Source organism: Pongo pygmaeus, chromosome 16, assembly GCF_028885625.2.
Source record: "Pongo pygmaeus isolate AG05252 chromosome 16, NHGRI_mPonPyg2-v2.0_pri, whole genome shotgun sequence".
In the NCBI taxonomy this organism is placed as follows: Eukaryota; Metazoa; Chordata; class Mammalia; order Primates; family Hominidae; genus Pongo; species Pongo pygmaeus.
This window is the reverse complement of record NC_072389.2, coordinates 31,401,159-31,419,890: the sequence shown is the minus strand read 5'-3', so window position 1 is coordinate 31,419,890 and position 18,732 is coordinate 31,401,159.

Genomic DNA, 18,732 nt, shown 5'->3' with positions numbered 1-18,732 from the left:
CCACAGTCAGAACGCATGTGGCCTCTCCTCCACCCCTAACAGCTCCCACTACTGTACCGCCATACGGGGCCCTTAGCACTGGCCTCTGCATTGGCCCGGATTGCCTTGATGATACCAAGTGAGGCATCAGACCAATAAGAGGGAGCTTCTCTGCCACCTCAGTATAATGAGAGAACAGAGACGGCCTCTCCCTCCAGTGCTTGACAGGGTACACAATTTAGCAAGGAATTGCCATGGCAGGAGCAAGGGAATTCCCATTTACAAGGATGGCCATGGGTGGCTTGGATGTGAGTGGGCAACCTGTCAGACATTACTGGACATCCAGCCCATTTCAACATCAAATTTGTGAAACGGAAAAACTCCACCCCACTTTATAGAATGGATCCCCAGAAAAGCAACGATCTCTATGTGTCTATCTGTGCCACCCACCAGTGCACCTGAGCAGATGTGTAGTCTCTCCTAAATATGTTTCTGATTGCAGACCAAAGAAGATCCAGAGTCTTGGTGCCTCCATGAAACAAATCCAAATACCCCAAACCTGAAGGGACCATTCTGGATGCAAACCCTAATTGGGGCTCCAATTGATAAGGGGATAAGGCCCATCTGGAATATTCGCAAACATTCTTCCTGTTTGGACTCAGGAAAAGGGTACCAAAACAAGAAGCCTCACTAGGAATGACCCCTTCCCTGCTCCAGAGACAAAGAAACAGAAGTTTCAAACATAAATATGGAATGAACAAAGAAGGCTCTGCAGCAGAAAAATTGAGGCAAGCCTCTGGATCACAGCCAGTGTGCCTAGTGTAAGGAGAAAGGCCACTGAAAGGATGACTGTCCCAAAAGAAAGGACCAAGGGGCCAGAAAAAGGAGGAATATGATGAGGAAAAAGCCCACAGTCAAATAATGGAGCAGGGTCACTGCTCTGACCATGGACAGGGATGACTGGGGGCTCCCCTTAATCCCTCGGACACAATTAAAATTTCCCCACAGGAACCCTGGGTACAACTGACAGGAAAAAATTAATTGATTTCCTGGTTGATACTGGGCAAACTATTCAGTTCTTAACACTTTACGAGCAAAAAGCACCAAAATGTTTGTACCTGTGACAGGAGTTGCAAGAATAATGCAACAAAAGGCTTCCCTACAACCTTTAGAATGCAAACTAGAAAGTTCGGACCTATGGCATTGCTATTTCTATATGCCGGAATGCCCAATTCCCTTGCTGGGAAAAGACCTATTATGCAAATTAAACACTCAAGTAATTTCTCCACAGAGAAACAGCTACAGCTGCAGGTCCTGCTAGAGCAAGCACTGCAACTAAGATGTTATTCACTTGCCTTAAGAAGAAACAAGAATTCTCCCTTAGAAGTCTATGAGAGAGTGTGTAATTGTGAATAGGCAGACAGAATCCCAGGAAAAACAGGAAATACACAGTGAGTGCAGATAGAAAAAAAAGAAGGGGCTACTGTGCCCTGGGCGGCCGTGGGGAGGCGAGTAAAAAAATCAGTATACATTAATAAAGGAAGCCTTAGAAGGAATACAGCCTGTCTTTCAAAAATTTGAGAAGTAGATTGATTCATCCTTGCAGATCCCCATAAAATAGCCCTATCGTGTCTGAAAGGAAGCTACACTTCCTTTCCCAGGATCCTGCAATGTCATGGTTTAGTCGACTTCCAGGTCCATGGAAGACTATCATATATAGTATAATTGGTATTCTGCTCCCTGTTCTGTTTGCTTGCTGTAGTTTTTGTCGCTTTTCAAGATCTGTATGGAGATGCAGGAAAAACCTTCCCAGAATTTTTTGGGTCTCCACTCTATAATGCTCCAACACATTCTCACATAAGTCTGGGAACCTACAAATATTTCCAACTCTAGGTAAACAGATTCCAATCTGATATCCGCTAACTGTGCCCCTTCTCAGCAGGAAGAAGCTATATGGACTGTGTTGCCCACTTTCCTTGGAAATGGAATGGTCTTTTATGGTGAACTTAGAGCTCCCCTAGACAGTGGCTACCTTGGTGGGAATGGAGTGGACACAGGTCCAACAAGTGCCACAAGGGTGTCTGACAGTATAAACAAATATCCTGTGAGAAGGATGCTGGGTCAAAGATTGTACACTTATGCTTTGGGGTATCCACCAGGATCAATAAGTATCCCATGAAAGCACACTGTAAACATCCAGGACACAGTTTCCTGGAGTCCTGTTGGGCAGGGTGATAATTTATAGTCACTGTCCCTAGAGAGACCTCAAGAGATTATTAGACATAACAAAAATACAAGAGACGTAGAGATGATTTTATAAATTATGACTCAAAGGTCCCATGGAGAAGGAAGACAGAAATGGTAAAGTGTTACTTGAAAGTTTGCAGCAGAGTGCAGCTCTCTGAAGACAGAAAATCCTGTATCTTGGACTTTTTGCCTTAATCTTAGAAATATAAGCAGAGATTATTCTAAGTTGCTTTCCAAATCTGATTCTTCATCCAATTAAACTGCATATTTTTTTCTCCCTCTCCTTTTATCCTTCATATCCCATGAACGATGTTCATGTGAATCTCACTGTAAGCAGGGACTGCAGACGCCTGTGCATTGCTGTTTTCATGAAATTCTTTGCTCTGACCACTTGTTACTCTTGTCAGTTCCACTTGTTGACCCTTAGAAAATGAAACAGGCTTTGATGTTCCCCAAAGAGTGTACTGAATGAAGAAGAAACTCTTATAATGTATAATTTAGAATGTTGAGCATATTTGCACTGAGAGTTTCAGCATCTACTAGGGCTCAATTCAGTGAACAAGAAGCCCTAATCTCAACTATAGGAGTCATGCACTCTTTAAACTTTATTCAGTATTCCGACTAGAGGGTGGAGACAGCATTGGGTTCTTGCCTAAGGATGTGGTGGGATGATGGGGTGTTTTCAATGGCATCTTTCTGAGAATTCTGGTGGCCAATCCAGACTCAGCTATCATGGTAATGTTTAGGAGCTTAGTGCTCAGCACTGTGTCCTCTGTGCCTGGGACATCATGGTAGGAGAGTTTTATGTCTATCACTTTTCCAGTCTTAACCCTGAGCACGCAGAGTTCATCAACCCTCTTGCCACCTAGAGATGAGTCTGTCCTTCTACACATCTACTTCTGCCTCCTTCATGGTCTGCCACTTGGTGATTTTTTTTCCTGAAGAATTTACTCATGGATGATCTTCACAGTACACATCATAATAGACCACATGTATGCATTGAAATGAAGAGGAAAACTGGATTGTACAAGTCACTTACCTTATAGAAACTCCTGTTATAATGAAATAAAAAGAGCAAACCTCCATGACTTAAGATTGCCAATTTAAATGAAACCATCCTTTCCTATGGCGTGAATTGTAAGACTAGAGGGGTAAGAAGGTTTACTGAATTATAAATGCCCCAAATAATAGCACCTGAATTACTGCTACAATCTTCTGAGAAGTGAGAAATATGGACAAGGTCAGCTGTTTCTCTCATTCTAGGTCTCCAGGATGCAGGAGTTTGTGTTCTCGCTGAAGCTACGAACATGGTATGGAAAATGTACCCCATGAACACGGTCTGAAAAAGCAAGAGTCTTGACTTTGCGGATGTCCTTGGGAGTGTAGTATGCAGTCCCATGGCTTACTAAGCTTTGTGGGCATGGTTCCTGGAACATCCCTGGTGTTCCTCTGTAAAGTGGTGTGGCTGTGAACAGGGAGCTGTGTTGGGGAAGGGGGACAGTCCTCCCTGCTGTGGGGATCTTTGTTTAGCCAGCACATTTGCAGAGTCAGCACTCAGCCTGCATCCATCTCTGAGAGCACTACATGGTGGGCTGCGGTGTGTTATACTTTCTTTCCTTTTTTCTATTAGGCTATTTCCAGCTCTGCACAACACGCTCTGTATCACTAACATGCCTCACCTTCACATATCTGATGTCTAAAGGTTCATTTCCATGTCTTTTTGAGCAGGAATTAACCAACAACTCCATGATTATAAACTTTCTTCATATCCAGTTAACTTTCCTACATGATAATGTCTAATGCTGTGGCTTTTGGGCTTGTCGCTTGAAATGGTTTGGCTGTGTCTCCACCCAAATCTCACCTTGAATTGTAATAATCCCCATGTGTCAACGGCAGGGCCAGGTGGACAAAACTGAATCATGGGGGCAGTTTTCCCCATACTATTCTCATGGTATAAACAAGTCTCACAAGGTTTGATGGTTTTATAAATGGGAGTTTCCCTGCACAAGTTCTCTTGTCTGTCACTATGTAGGATGTGACTTTGCTCCTCATTTGCCTTCTGCCATGATTGTGAGGCCTCCCAAGCCATGTGTAACTGTGAGCCAATTAAACCTCTTTCCTTTATAAACTACCCAGTCTTAGGTATGTCTTCATTAGCATCATGAGAACCAATTAATACACCACAGGACAACACAGACCCATGATGGGAGTGTCAAGAGAATGTGTGCTCCCATAAATTCGTGATGGAGTCTGCATGAAAGAAAACTGAATTATCAGTGTTTTCTCAAAGGCTTAAGGCATCATTTTCTTTTAAAACTTGGGGAAAAAAAAGAATCCCTATACTAAGAAAACACTCTTAATGCAGAAATATTTATGTTCACCATCACTGGTGTTTCTCAATCTTCTCTTCTAATGTCTGGGAGTCATGTCTTCTAAAATGTCTTTATAGTGAGATCTTACAAAGACACTGACAGAAAGTGCCTGAAAACAGGGCCTTCTAACATACATGAGAAAGGCGTCTTTCCTTGGAAAAGTGGTTATGAACACAGGAATTGATAACTCTGGGTAATGGGAAGTGTGATAGGAAAGAAGAAAATGGATGAGTGTCCCTGGAGCTTGATGGTGTCTTTCTGAAGCAGGTGTCCTGTTGTAGGAATGGGGGATAATAAGGCAAGCTACTTTGCCATAGTCTCCCTATATCTCCATTCATCCTCTGATCTGTGGTTTTATTGTGGTTGAAATCTGTCTTTGTTATTGTTGTTTTATTTTTTGGTACCTGAATATTACATTTTAAAAAATATTTTTATTTTATCATAGTTTTAGTTTTACAGAAGGTAGAAAAGATAATAGAGTTTCATATATCCTACAGCTTCCTGAAATGTTAACACCTTATATCCCCATAGCATATTTATGAAAAGTCAGAAATTGACAGTGGTACAAAACTATTAACTGAAAAATATTTTCTTCATATTTTACCAGGTTTTCCACTAATGTCATTTTTCTCTTCTAGGATCTAATCCAAGATACCACATTACATTTACTGTCAGGCATATAACTGACCGATTGTTGTATAACATATTACTACATAGTTCAGACTTTCCAACCCAGCCCTACATACTACTTACCATTTCTTTGGGTCAGATGCCTGGCAGAGATTTCAAGGGAAGGCTCATTTGGGGAAGGATCCCCTTCCAAGCTCCTGAGATTCTCGGGAGGATTCAATCTCCGTCCAGGTCAAGATCACTTCACTGGCGAGTTATTCAAAGCGTTTTGGGAATTAATAACAATCAATAAAAACAGACAAGCAGAGAACATTTCCTAATGCAATGTATGAAGCCAGTGTGCCCTGACACCACAGCTAGACAAAGACATTTCAAGAAAAGAAAATTACAGACCAATATGAAACAGGTAAAAAGTATCAAGGAAATACTATCAAAATTAACTAGTAAGATACAAAAAGGAGTATACACTGGAAGGAAAACTATTTATCTCCACCATGTAAGTCTGGTTAAACATACAAAAACAACTGGTGTTATAAACTATACTAATAGAATTTTTTAAAAAGACTCATGGTCACCTCTAAACACACAGAATAGGCATTTGACAAATTCCAAACTCATTCATGATAAGAGCTCTGGGAAAATTAGGCATAGAAGAAAACTTTCTAAACCTACAAAGAGCATCCATGGAAAACTCACATAATATGAGGAAAGACACATAAGCCAACAAAATAGAGTTGAGCACCCCAAAATCAATCTTTATATATAGGGCAAACTTATTTTCAAGGTTGGAAAATCAAGATGAAAAAATAGTTTTTCAGCAAATGTTGCTGGGAGAAAGGGATATCCACATGCAAGTTAAACTGTTTCCTGCACCATGTATGTATTTGACTCAAAATAGAATATGTGGATAAATGTGAGAGCTAAAACTAAAAATCCCACAGAAGAGAACATAAAAATAGATTTTCATGGCCTTCCATAAAACAGTGGATTCTAACATGTGACACAAAAGTACAAGTGACAGAAAAAAAAACAGATGCATTAAACTTCATGTGGATCAATACCTTTTAAGATGCAAAGTACACCATCAAGACAACTGAAATAATGGAAGAAGACATTCTCAAGTCATGTAACTGTTAGGAGACTATTATCCAGAATATATGAAACATTCAGGCATGCACCACCACACCTGGCTAATTTTTGTATTTTTATTAGAGATGGGGTTTTGCCATGTTACTTAGGCTGAGCTAAAACTCCTGGCCTCAAGTGATCCACCCACCTGAGCTACCCAAATTGCTTGGATTACAGGCATGAGCCACCATGCCCAGCCTCATTCTTCATTATTATTTTCTAAATTTGTATTTCTAATTAATATATTGTTCAGTTTTTTGTCTTCAACATTAGATAAATACATGTATAAATTAATGTTTAATCTTACTCAAATTATGAAAAAATGTAACAAATCCACATTGTGATCCATCCTATGGAACATCTGACAAGTTCTTTTCACTAAGACCAAGGTCAAAAAAATAAGTGAAGACCCAGAAACTGATACAGATGAGACAAGACCTGATGTGGCACGTAGGTTCTAAGATGCTTCCCAATTATCCGCACCTCTAGATATGCAGAACCCTATTCTAATATCCCCACTGTGAGGTTTAGACATGCCATACCACATGTATAAACAAACACAAAAGGGGTAAAGTGTATGGAACAATGGTTTGTAAGAGAGATTATATCAAACAGTGAAGGACAGTGATACCTGAGACATACAATACTGTGACATGAGCTCTACCACTGCCTCAAGTTACCACTTTGGGAGACGTTCCAGGCTGTGGTGTGGCATGGACTTTGGAAGACACTGTGAGTTGAGAAGATGGAACTGAGAGTCGAGTACAGATTGGCTGCATTGCATCTAGCATTTCTTCACATCCAGTGGTAAGAATGGGAGACAGCATCCATGTCAGCATCCATGAAGGCTGAACTGCTATTGTCATCATTACTCACTGAAATATGGTTCACAGAAGTACAGGAGCAATGCAGAAACAAAGGCAAAGACACAAAGAAAAGTTACTTGAATGAAGATTTAATATTGCACAAAGACTGACGCCTTTATATGTTGTACCAAAACCAAGGCTTAAAAAATAACCATTCGAGATAAAGTAAATGATGTGTGTAAGTCGAATGAACCAACCAAGTCGACACAAACCTACTTTTACTATACAATTTTCAAACATGTGGCTGATAAACTGAATATATTATAAAATAATGAAAGTGGAGCTTTCTATTTATAAGAGCAGAACAAAATTATCAGAAAAATAAGGATTAAAAATATTTTTACCTCCATTGGTTTCCCTACAAAACCTTAAGTTTGCTTTATATTTGGAAAATAATTTGTCACTTTCTTCACTACATAAATTCTACTGCCATTCTAGTTTGTATGGAGTATAGGGTTGCCATTTATATGCAGTAGAATTAAGTTAAATGGTGCCAGGCTGTATACAATAGATGAGGGGTTATTATTACTGTTATTTTAACCAAGATCTGTCATTGAAATTCTCCAGGTACAGTATTGAAGCCAAGAGACCCTGACTGCAGCCCTAACTGGAAAATCAAATGCCCATCTACTGATTTGGAGCACTTGTAAAATATCAGTGTTCATGCTCTCTTGGTTGCTCACATCTGATAAATCTTGGACATATGTCCCCTATGTCCCCAGAGTAATTTTAGAGCCTTATACTGATTATTACCTTTCTTGTACAGTAGGCATATGTTATTGAGTTTCAGCGACTCATTCTGTATGAATGCTTCCCTCACAGGAGGATGTGCTGTCAACATATTCGTGTTGGTATTAAGGCACTCCTCAGTGCAAGCTCTCAATAAATTCTGGTCTGTTCGTTGGAGTCCTGCTAAATAATATTTTAAAATGGGGCTTTTTGAGACATGCGAGTAATAGGCATTTGTCTTTCAAAAACTGGTTACATAGTTAGCACCAGATGCTAAAACTGGTGACTGAAAAATGTGGAATATGATGAAGAAGATGAAAGAGGATGAGTCTCTGGAACTTGTGGGGATCTTCCTGAAGCACGTGTACCTGTGTTCGAGTCGGTAAATCGACATGGAAAGATGCTTTGCTATTCTCTCTCTACGTGCCCTTTCATCTCCTGAGCCGAAGGTATTCTGTTTGTGCTTTGGAATTATTTTCTTATCACATTTAATACTTTTTTCAAAAATATTTTTCTTTGAAATAATTTTAAAGACACAGAAATATGCACAGATAGTACAGAAAGCTTTAGATATCTTTGAATTACATGCAATGTAATAGATTATGTAACCATGAGCCCTAAAAAATAGTTGGCACAAAACTATTTATTGAAGTATAGGCTTTTTCCATATTTTACAAGGCTTTTAAGTAATGTTGTTTTTCTGTCTAGGAGACCACATTGCATTGACTGTCAGGTGTATTATTTATTGCTGAATAATAAATTCTCACACACTAAGTGGCTTTTACTCACAGTTTCTCTGTATCATGAATCCAGATGTAGATGATGGCCAAGGACGAGGTCTCAACTGAAGGTTCAGCTGGGGAAGGATCCTCTTCCAAGTTCATGTGATTGTTGTTGGGAATCAAGGCCCTGTGCTGGTTGAGATGACTTCACTGGTGAACTATTCCAAACCTGAAAATAATAACAATCTATCACAAACTCTTCATAAACACTTAAACAACAGTAAAAGTGGAGAATAGATCACTTCTTGATGTATACTATTAGTTAGTTTACACTGATATTAAAACTAAAGCAAGACATTTCAAGAAAGAAAAATTAAGACCAATATGTTTTATAAATAAGGGGCAAATGTCTTCAATAAAATGCTAGCAATACAAATCAGCAAATGTAAAAAGAATTATACACCATCACCAAGGGTATTTGTCTCAGGAATGCAAATTTGGTTCAACATACAAAATAATTAGTGTCATGCCCTATAAGAATAAAACAAAAAACAAAAGCCATATGATCATCTCAAAAGATGCAGGAAAGGCACCTGACAAATCCAAAATCTATTTTTGATAACAGTATACAACAAATTAACCCTATAAGGAAAGTTTCTTTATTTTAAAGGGCATCCATGAAAAACTAAGTATCATCATAATTTAAAGGCTCAATAATAGTATAAAAATGGATATACAGATCAAAGGAATATAGTAGAATTGAATGTCCAAAAATTAATCTTTACCTTCATAGTCAAATGATTTTATAAGGTGGCCAAGCAAATTCAATATGGAAAAATATATTTGTAACAAATGTTGCTAGGACAATTGAATAGCCACAAGCAAGTTGAACTTCTCACTCACACCATATACATAATTGGCTAAAAATAATCATATATCCAAATCTAAGATCTAAATAGACCAAACCCTTAGAAGATAATACAGAAATACATAATTTGGGTCTTAGGTTAAACAATAACCCCTATAATTTCTAAGATATGATACTTAAAGCCCAAGAAAAGGAAATAAAAAACATGAATATATTTAACTTTGTAAGAATTAAAACCTTCTGAGATTCAAAGTACATAATTAAAAGTAAAAAGATAATGCAAAGAATTGAAGAAAATCTTCACAATCACATAGCAGAAAAGAATCTATTAGCCACAACATATAAAATGTTTTACAACTCAAAATAAAAAGGCAAATATCACAATCAAATTGGTGAACTATCTGAATAGACATGTATCCAAAGATACTATAGTCATGTTTAGTAAGCACATGATATGAGGTCTAAGTCTTTTGTCATTAGGAAAACGCAACTCTAAACAACCATTAGATACACTTCACAAATCTAAAGGGTATATTGCAAAAAAAAGTAAATTTAAAAAGGCAAATTACTTTGTGTGATTTCGGTTATGTGACACTGCAATGTGAAAAAATATAGAGATAACAAAATGTTTGGTATTTACTAGGAGCTTGGGAGAGAAGCAGGTCAAACTGGTGAGGTACAGCAGATTTGCTCTAGGCAGTGAAATTATTCTGGTATCATACTGTAATGATAAATACGTGATTATATTTTACAAATCCTAAATAAATTTAGAATACAAAAAGTGAACTTAAAATATACAAATTAAAAACCTTCTACAGTAGGTAGCAGATAGCATGCGGCTATACACATAATAGGATTAAATAACACATCAGTGAAATAACATCACTGAATGGAGTGGGGGAAAAGCAGCTGACCCAAGGAACATAGCAAGTAAGTGGATATTCTGAGTCTAAAGGGTAAAGATTTATCCATAAAAACTTTAGTTGGTAAAGTTCTTTCTCATGGCCATATACATTTCTAATTCTGAAACCACCTATACAAGTCTTTTGGATTACGTGATTAAATAACAGAACCATCTTTATCACTGTTAGTGTGATAGGCTACACACAAGTAAGCGGGAATAGGTGCACTGATTCACATGGTAATGGATTAGATCATGGGGTGCTGGAGGATTACTAGGAATTCATGTATAACTTAAAGATACAGATACATGAGAAAATATTTGTGTGTGTGTGTGTCTGTGTGTGTGTGTGTGTGTGAATCAGTATACACAGATGTGTTTGCTCTGTCAGCACACAGGATCACGAATCAACAGATGCCCCAGGAGCAATGAATATGCCAAGGGCCCAGATCTCCATTTCTAATTCAATTTTCCAATAAGAAGAACTAGGGCTCTGTGAAAAAAAAATGGTTAATACCAGGCTTGTGAGGACATCCACACAATTAGCTTAAGCACCTAGTAGTGTGAGAAAAAATAAAATGCCAAGAAAAAATAAAATAAAATAAAATAAAATAAAATAAAAATAAAAATAAAATAAAACTAAAATATTTTTTCTATTAGTGCCAGAAAAAATAAAATGCCAAACAACAGTGCAAACAACTAACCAAATACATAACAACAGAAAAGCTTAATTATGGTAGTGTTTCAAAATCACAAATGATCCAACTGAAAGACCTTCAAATAGCCAACACTGCAACAATTTAAACAAATAAATGAAGTAGTATAAAAGAAATATCCATGTTTGCATACTGATAAAAATGATTGCATAAATATAATGACTATTGGAGGATAATAGACACTTTCAGGATGAAAGTTCCAAATAACTTTTGGTAGACATTCTGCTCATAAAGTGGAGCATTTTTTGTTTTGTTTTGTTTTTTGTTTTTCAAGATGGCACATTGGAGACTTTGTTAGTGTGCCTCACCTGCTTAGAAAGAGCAAAATAATGTCTAGAGAGTCACACTGTGAATTTGTATCCAACAATCACAGGAACTCAACAGAAAAAGTGAAAGAACCTTTGGATACTTTGAAAGGAGCAGCAGGCAGCAACTTTCACCATGTGTCAGATGGGCAACTGAGCCTTCAGAGTGCAAAAGGGGGAGACTCTCTCTGTGATACATTCCCACTGGGGAACCAGGCAATCGAGGTCACTGGGAAGCACCTTAACCCTGCCCAGCGCTGAAGCTGACTTAGAGAGGAGGGGACCATGAAATAAGGAGTGGCACCTGGGTGTGCTGCGTGTGCACTCCCAGATCCCAGCATGGACAGAAGGAAGATATTCCTGACCCTAATTCATAGAAGATCTTGCAGAAATCAGTGAAGTAACCCAGGCAGCAGTCACGCACTGGAAGAAGCTCCCAACTGAGGGAGAAGCTGACCAACTAAGATTTGTATTTGATCTAATATTGAGCAGAGGATGAACCCCCTAAGGCCTGAACCAAGGGGCGTGCAGGAAGCACTCTTGTGCCAGGGTCATGGGAGCTGGGTACTGCTGCTTCACATATCAAATCAAGGGGTGTGGCCTCAGAGCTACTGTTTCACTTTCAGTCTCCAGTGGGAAGTCTTGCAGCCTGGGGCAGGTTTGTGTTCTGAGCCTAGACTGCCTGGGACTTAGCTGGCTGTTGTGGGTGTTTGCCAGAAGAAGTCTGCGTGTGTAAAACCTTCTGTGTTAAGGTCATGGGAATTGACCTTCCACTTGCTACCCCTCTCTCCATCTACAGACTCTCATGTGGCAGAGGGTGTTCTCCTCCCTGGAACGTTATCCCAGTGGTCAGGGAACTCTCCACTGACCCCCATTGTGGCTTCTGCTTACACCCACACTTGGAGAGGCAGAGTATGGACTGTCCTGACCCAGCCCACACTCGGCTTTGACCCTCTACCTGTCCTAGTAGCAGAACAGGAACAGGGACTTTTCAGAGTTCCGTGTCACTTCCCATCAGCTGACTACTTCCCCTGGGTAACAAAGGTTAAGCATAAATCCCACCACCATGACTGCAGCTGGCTCTCTCCTGCAAGGGCCACCTTCTGGCCCACGGTCAACCAACACAGTCCATTACAACATCTGCCGGCACACTAACATGATACTGGTATAAATGTAGACATACAGACCAGAGGAACAGAACAGAGACCCCAGAAATGAAGCCAAATACTTACGATTAACTGATTTTCAACAAAGCAGACAAAAACATACACTGAGGAATGAACACCCCATTCAATAAAAGGTGCTGGGAAAATAAGATAGCCACATGCAGAAGAATGAAACTGGATCCTCATCTGTCACCATATATAAAAATTAACTCAAGATGGATTAAAGACTTAAATGTAAGACACGAAACCGTAAAGACATTGGCTTAGGCAAATCTAAGACCCCGAAAGCAACTACAACACAAACAAAAACAAATAAATGGGACTTAGCGAAACTTAAAAGCCTCTGCACAGCAAAAGAAATAATCGACAGAATAAAGAACCAACCTACAGAATGGGAGAAAATATTTGGAAACTGTCCATCCAACAAAGGACTAATCCAGAATCTACAAGAAACACAAACAAATCAGCAAGAAAAAAATAAATAACCCCGTTAAAAACTGGGGAGATGATGTGAACAGGCAAAAGAAAATATACAAATGGCCAGCAAACATATGGAAAAAAAAATGCTCAACATCACTTATCATCAGGGAATGCAAATTAACACCACAATGCGATACCAATCTTACCCTAGTCAGAAGGACCATTATGAAAAAGTCAATAAATGATAGATATTGGTGTGGATACGGTGAAAAGAGAATGCTTAGACACCCTTGGTGGGAATTTAAATTAGTATAACCTGTATGGGAAACAGTATGGAGATTTCTCAATGAACTTTTCAAAGCAGAGCTACCATTCAATCTAGCAATCTCACCACTGGGTAGGGACCCAAATGAAAAGAAGTCATTCTATCAGGCGCCACCTCCGGTCTTCCTGGACCCGCCAATTCAGGGGTTTCAGGCTCCGGACAAGTGCAGGGTTCTCCATAAAGGCAGCCTCGGTGGTGGACCCGACCCCTTGCAGCCTCACAGGGAGGGAGTAGAGGGGCGTGTTCTGCAGCCTGCTGCACAGGATAAAAGGCAAATTCTATCTGGTGAGCAAGAGGTGCCTGTGGCAGCTCTGCTGGGGCTGCAGGAGTACAGGTGAGAGTGGCTGGCGGCCTGTCGCACAAGTGTCTGCGAAGCACATGCTCAGAAAACTGGGGCAGACAGGCAAAGGTAGTGGTCGCAGAGACTTTGGTTCAGGGGCTCAACACACCGTCCAGGGATGTGGCCCATCACCTAGTCTCTGGAAGCATTTTGTGCTCCTCACTCAGCTTCCTGTTTCAAGTCGTGACAATGTATTTCACAGGACTTGGGGGAAATTCGCCCTCCTGGCACTGTCAGGTTGCTTCTCATTGGCACTCTGCTGGGGAAGGGAGGAAGTCCCCTAGGATGGTGTGAAGGAGGGGTGCCCGACCTCGGGCTTGGCACATGGGTGAGCTCCACTTCCCGGCCCCGAAGCCCTTATTGCATCTGCTGCAGACTCCGTCAGACTGGGCACGGTGATACAAGAGTTCACTCAAGTGAGAAATCCCAACTTGACTAACTTAACCCGGATTTCTCACTTGAGTGAACTCTTGTAAGTTAGGTGTTGCTGCCCAGCGGGAGACCCGAGCCTGCCTTCTTCCTGGGCCTGAGTGAAGTGACATGGCCACTGCCAGGGCTGGAGTCCAGGGAAGCCTGTTTCTGGTGTCACTGTGCTCTGTGCCAAGTAGGGAGAAATGTTTTTAAGGAGTTGACAACAACTCCTGAGAAAGCATTTCAGTGGTTACTGGAGGACTTGCACTCTGGAAATGCAGAGAACCAAGGACTGCTGCCAGGAGTAACTGGGTGACTACACACGAGAGGGCAGACAGAGCCTGGCTCATTTCAGTACTCTGCATGGGTTAGTTGCCACCACCAGCTGTGATGGGAACATGTGGTGATTGCTTCTGGAGATGACAGTGGCCCTGAAGAGTCTGGAGACTGGGAGATCCCACATCAAGGCGATAGCAGGTTTGGTGTCTGGAGACAGCCCACTTCCTGGCTCATAGTCAGCGGGTTTCTCTTGTGCTGGCATCTCTCTCACTCCTAGGCTAGGCTCCTTCTGCAACCAATCGTTAGCTGCCAACCCCTAAGGGCCAGACAATACATGTGCAAATTACAACCTGGCACACCCAAGGTAGCAGGAGGAGAAAGAGCAACTTTTTGTCTTGGCAGCCAAGCTTCGTTGTTCGCTGGCACCCAATGTGCATTTCAGGGTTTTATGGTTCCTAGTCTGAGGTTATTGTAGCTGATTCCCAGGGTATCCTAATCTAAGAAGCAGTGAGTGAGCAGTGAGTTAGAAGCAGTGGGTGAGCCTGAACTTTGCTAACTGGAAGGACTGGCTGTCCCCTCCCCTTACCTTCCAGTCTCTCTCCCAGACTGCCGTGTATAAGATAGCCCCACCTAAAATAACCGATGGCACTTCAGTTCTGTGTTGATTTTCCTTGCAAAACATGGGTAATATCTTAAAAAGATCCTGGAAGTGTGTCTGTGTGACATGCATCGAGGTACGTATCCTTCCTTGAGGTGTGTTAGTTTCATCTTTCAGTACTCAGAGTTGTCTCCATAGTGCCAGGGAGGGAAGAGGTGCCAACCCCCTGTGCTCAGCCAGGATGCCCTGGCCTGGCCACGCCTTCTGAGGCTTCCACAGACCTAAGAGGGACTAAGAGCTGGGGTCAAAATGTTCCTGACACTGACGCCCTGCTTCTGGGAAGGAGATCCAGAAGGAAAAAGAAAAGATGTTGGGACCTTTTTTTTTTCTTTTCCTAGCCACATCCTTTGCGGGTTGGGGTGGGACAAAATCAACGTATGCTCAAGAAGACAGTCTATGCTGAAAATGGGTTCACCTTGCCTGCTGCCTAAAAGAGTTGATTTATCAAGACAGGAGAATTGCAATAGAAAAAGAGTAATTCACGGAGAGCCAGCTGTGGAGGACACTGGAAGAGTTTTTTTTTTTTTCTTTTTCTTTTTTTTTTCTTTTTATTATTATTATTATTATACTTTAGGCTCTATGGTACATGTGCGCAACGTGCAGGTAAGTTACATATGTATACATGTGCCATGCTGGTGCGCTGCACCCACCAACTCGTCATCTAGCATTAGGTATATCTCCCAATGCTATACCTCCCCTCTCCCCCCACCCCACAACAGTCCCCGAAGTGTGATGTTCTCCTTCCTGTGTCCATGTGTTCTCATTGTTCAATTCCCACCTATGAGTGAGAATATGCGGTGTTTGGTTTTTTGTTCTTGCGATAGTTTACTGAGAATGATGATTTCCAGTTTCATCCATGTCCCTACAAAGGACATGAACTCATCATTTTTTATGGCTGCATAGTATTCCATGGTGTATATGTGCCACATTTTCTTAATCCAGTCTATCATTGTTGGACATTTGGGTTGGTTCCAAGTCTTTGCTATTGCGAATAATGCTGCAATAAACATACGTGTGCATGTGTCTTTATAGCAGCATGATTTATAGTCCTTTGGGTATATACCCAGTAATGGGATGGCTGGGTCAAATGGAATTTCTAGTTCTAGATCCCTGAGGAATCGCCACACTGACTTCCACAAGGGTTGAACTAGTTTACAGTCCCACCAACAGTGTAAAAGTGTTCCTATTTCTCCACATCCTCTATATCTAGAAAACCCCATTGTCTCAGCCCAAAATCTCCTTAAGCTCATAAGCAACTTCAGCAAAGTCTCAGGATACAAAATCAACGTACAAAAATCACAAGCATACTTATACATCAATAACAGACAAACAGAGAGCCAAATCATGAGTGAACTCCCATTCACAATTGCTTCAAAGGGAATAAAATACCTAGGAATCCAACTTACAAGGGATGTGAAGGACCTCTTCAAGGAGAACTACAAACCACTGCTCAAGGAAATAAGAGAGGATACAAACAAATGGAAGAACATTCCATGTTCATGGGTAGGAAGAATCAATATCATGAAAATGGCCATCCTTCCCAAGGTAATTTACAGATTCAATGCCATCCCCATCAAGTTACCAATGACTTTCTTCACAGAATTGGAAAAAACTACTTTAAAGTTCATATGGAACCAAAAAAGAGCCCGCATCGCCAAGTCAATCCTAAGCCAAAAGAACAAAGCTGAAGGCATCACAATACCTGACTTCAAACTATACTACAAGGCTACAGTAACCAAAACAGCATGGTACTGGTACCAAAACAGAGATATAGATCAATGGAATAGAACAGAGCCGTCAGAAATAATGCCACATATCTACAACTATCTGATCTTTGACAAACCTGGCAAAAACAAGAAATGGGGAAAGGATTCCCTATTTAATAAATGGAAGAGTTTTATTATTACTCAAATAAGTCTCCCAGGACATTCAGGTATCAGTGTTTTTAAGGATAATTTGGTGGGTGGGGGAAGGCCAGTGAGTTGGGAGTTCTGATTGGTCAGATCAGAGGTGGAATCACAGGGAGTCCAAGCTGTCCTCTTATGCTGAGTCAGTTCCTGGGTGGAGGCCACAAGATCAGATCAGGCAGTTTATCCACCAGGGTTGTGCCAGCTGATCCATCAAGTGCAGGGTCTGCAAAATATCTCAAGCACTGATCTTTGGAGCAGTTTAGGGAGGGTCAGAATCTTGTAGCCTCCAGCTGCATGACTCCTAAGCCATAATTTCTAATCATGTGGCTAATTTGTTAGTCCTACAAAGGCAGTCTAGTCTCCAGGTAAGAAAGAGGTTTGTGTTGAGAAAGGGCTGTTATTGTCTTTGTTTTAAACTATAAACTGTAAAGTAAGTTCCTCCCAAAGTTAGTTTAGCTTATGCCCAGGAAGGAACTAGAGCTGCTTAAAAGGTTAGAAACAAGACGCAGTCTGTTAGGCAGCCAGGTGCAGAGGCTCACACTTGTAATTCCAGTATTTTGGGAGGCAGAGGCAGGTGGATCACTTGAGGCCAGGAGTTCCAGATCAGCCTGGCCAACAAGGCAAAACTCCATCTCTACTAAAAATACAAAAATTAGCCAAGTGTGTCACGCCTGCAGTCCCAGCTCTTCCAGGGACTGAGGCACAAGAATTCCTTGAACCCAGGAGGCAGAGGTTGCAGTGAGACGAGATTGGTCCAGTGCACTCCAGCCTGTAGGACAAAGTGAGACCCCCTCTCTTTCTCTCTCTCTCTCTCACACACACACACACACACACACAGTCATTCTATCAAAAAGGCACTTACACTTCTAGGTTTATCACAGCACAATTCACAATTGCAAAAATATGTAATCAATCTAAGTGCCCATCAGCCAATTAGCGGATAAAGAAAATGTGTGTGTGTATGTGTGTGTGTGTATGTATGTATATTACAGAATGCTACTCAGCCATAGAAAAGAACAAAATAATGTTTTTCTAAGCAATTTGGCCATTATCACAATTGAAGTAACTCAGGAGCAGAAAACCAAATACTGCATGTTCTCACTTATAAGTTTGGGGTAAGCAATGGATATGCAGGAGCATGCAGAGGGGGATCATGGACATTAAAGATTCAGAAAGGAGGAGGGTTGGAGGCGAGTGATGGATAAAAAATTATCTGTGAGGTAAAATGTACACTATTCGGGTGACAGGTACACTAAAAGCCCCAGACTTCACCACCATACAATTCATGCATGTAACCAAAAACTACATGTAATCCCAAAGTTATTGAAATTTTAATAAATTTATTTCAAAGGAAAAGCAGTGGTGTATGATTCTCCCAGTATTGAGTGTGTGTTGTATATAGTGACTTTTTTTTATGAACACAACATGAAAAGGGAGAAAAAGAATAATTTTACAGAAGAGATTTTTAGAACTAAAAGATTTTTATCCAGGTGATCAAATTAACATCAGCAGTGATAAAGCCTGTTGACAGCTTGTGCCCTGGATATTATGTGATAGTGATGGTACTTTTCATCTATATTCTTCCTCCCTTAAGCCCAGAAGTCCAGTCTCATCATGAGAGAAACATCAGAGAAATCCCAATTTAGAAACGTCAATGGCATCAAAAACAAGGAAACTCTGAGAAAATATCACATTCAATGGAGCCTATAAAGCCATAATATCTAAATGCGATGACATATCCTAGAAGAGATCCTAAAACA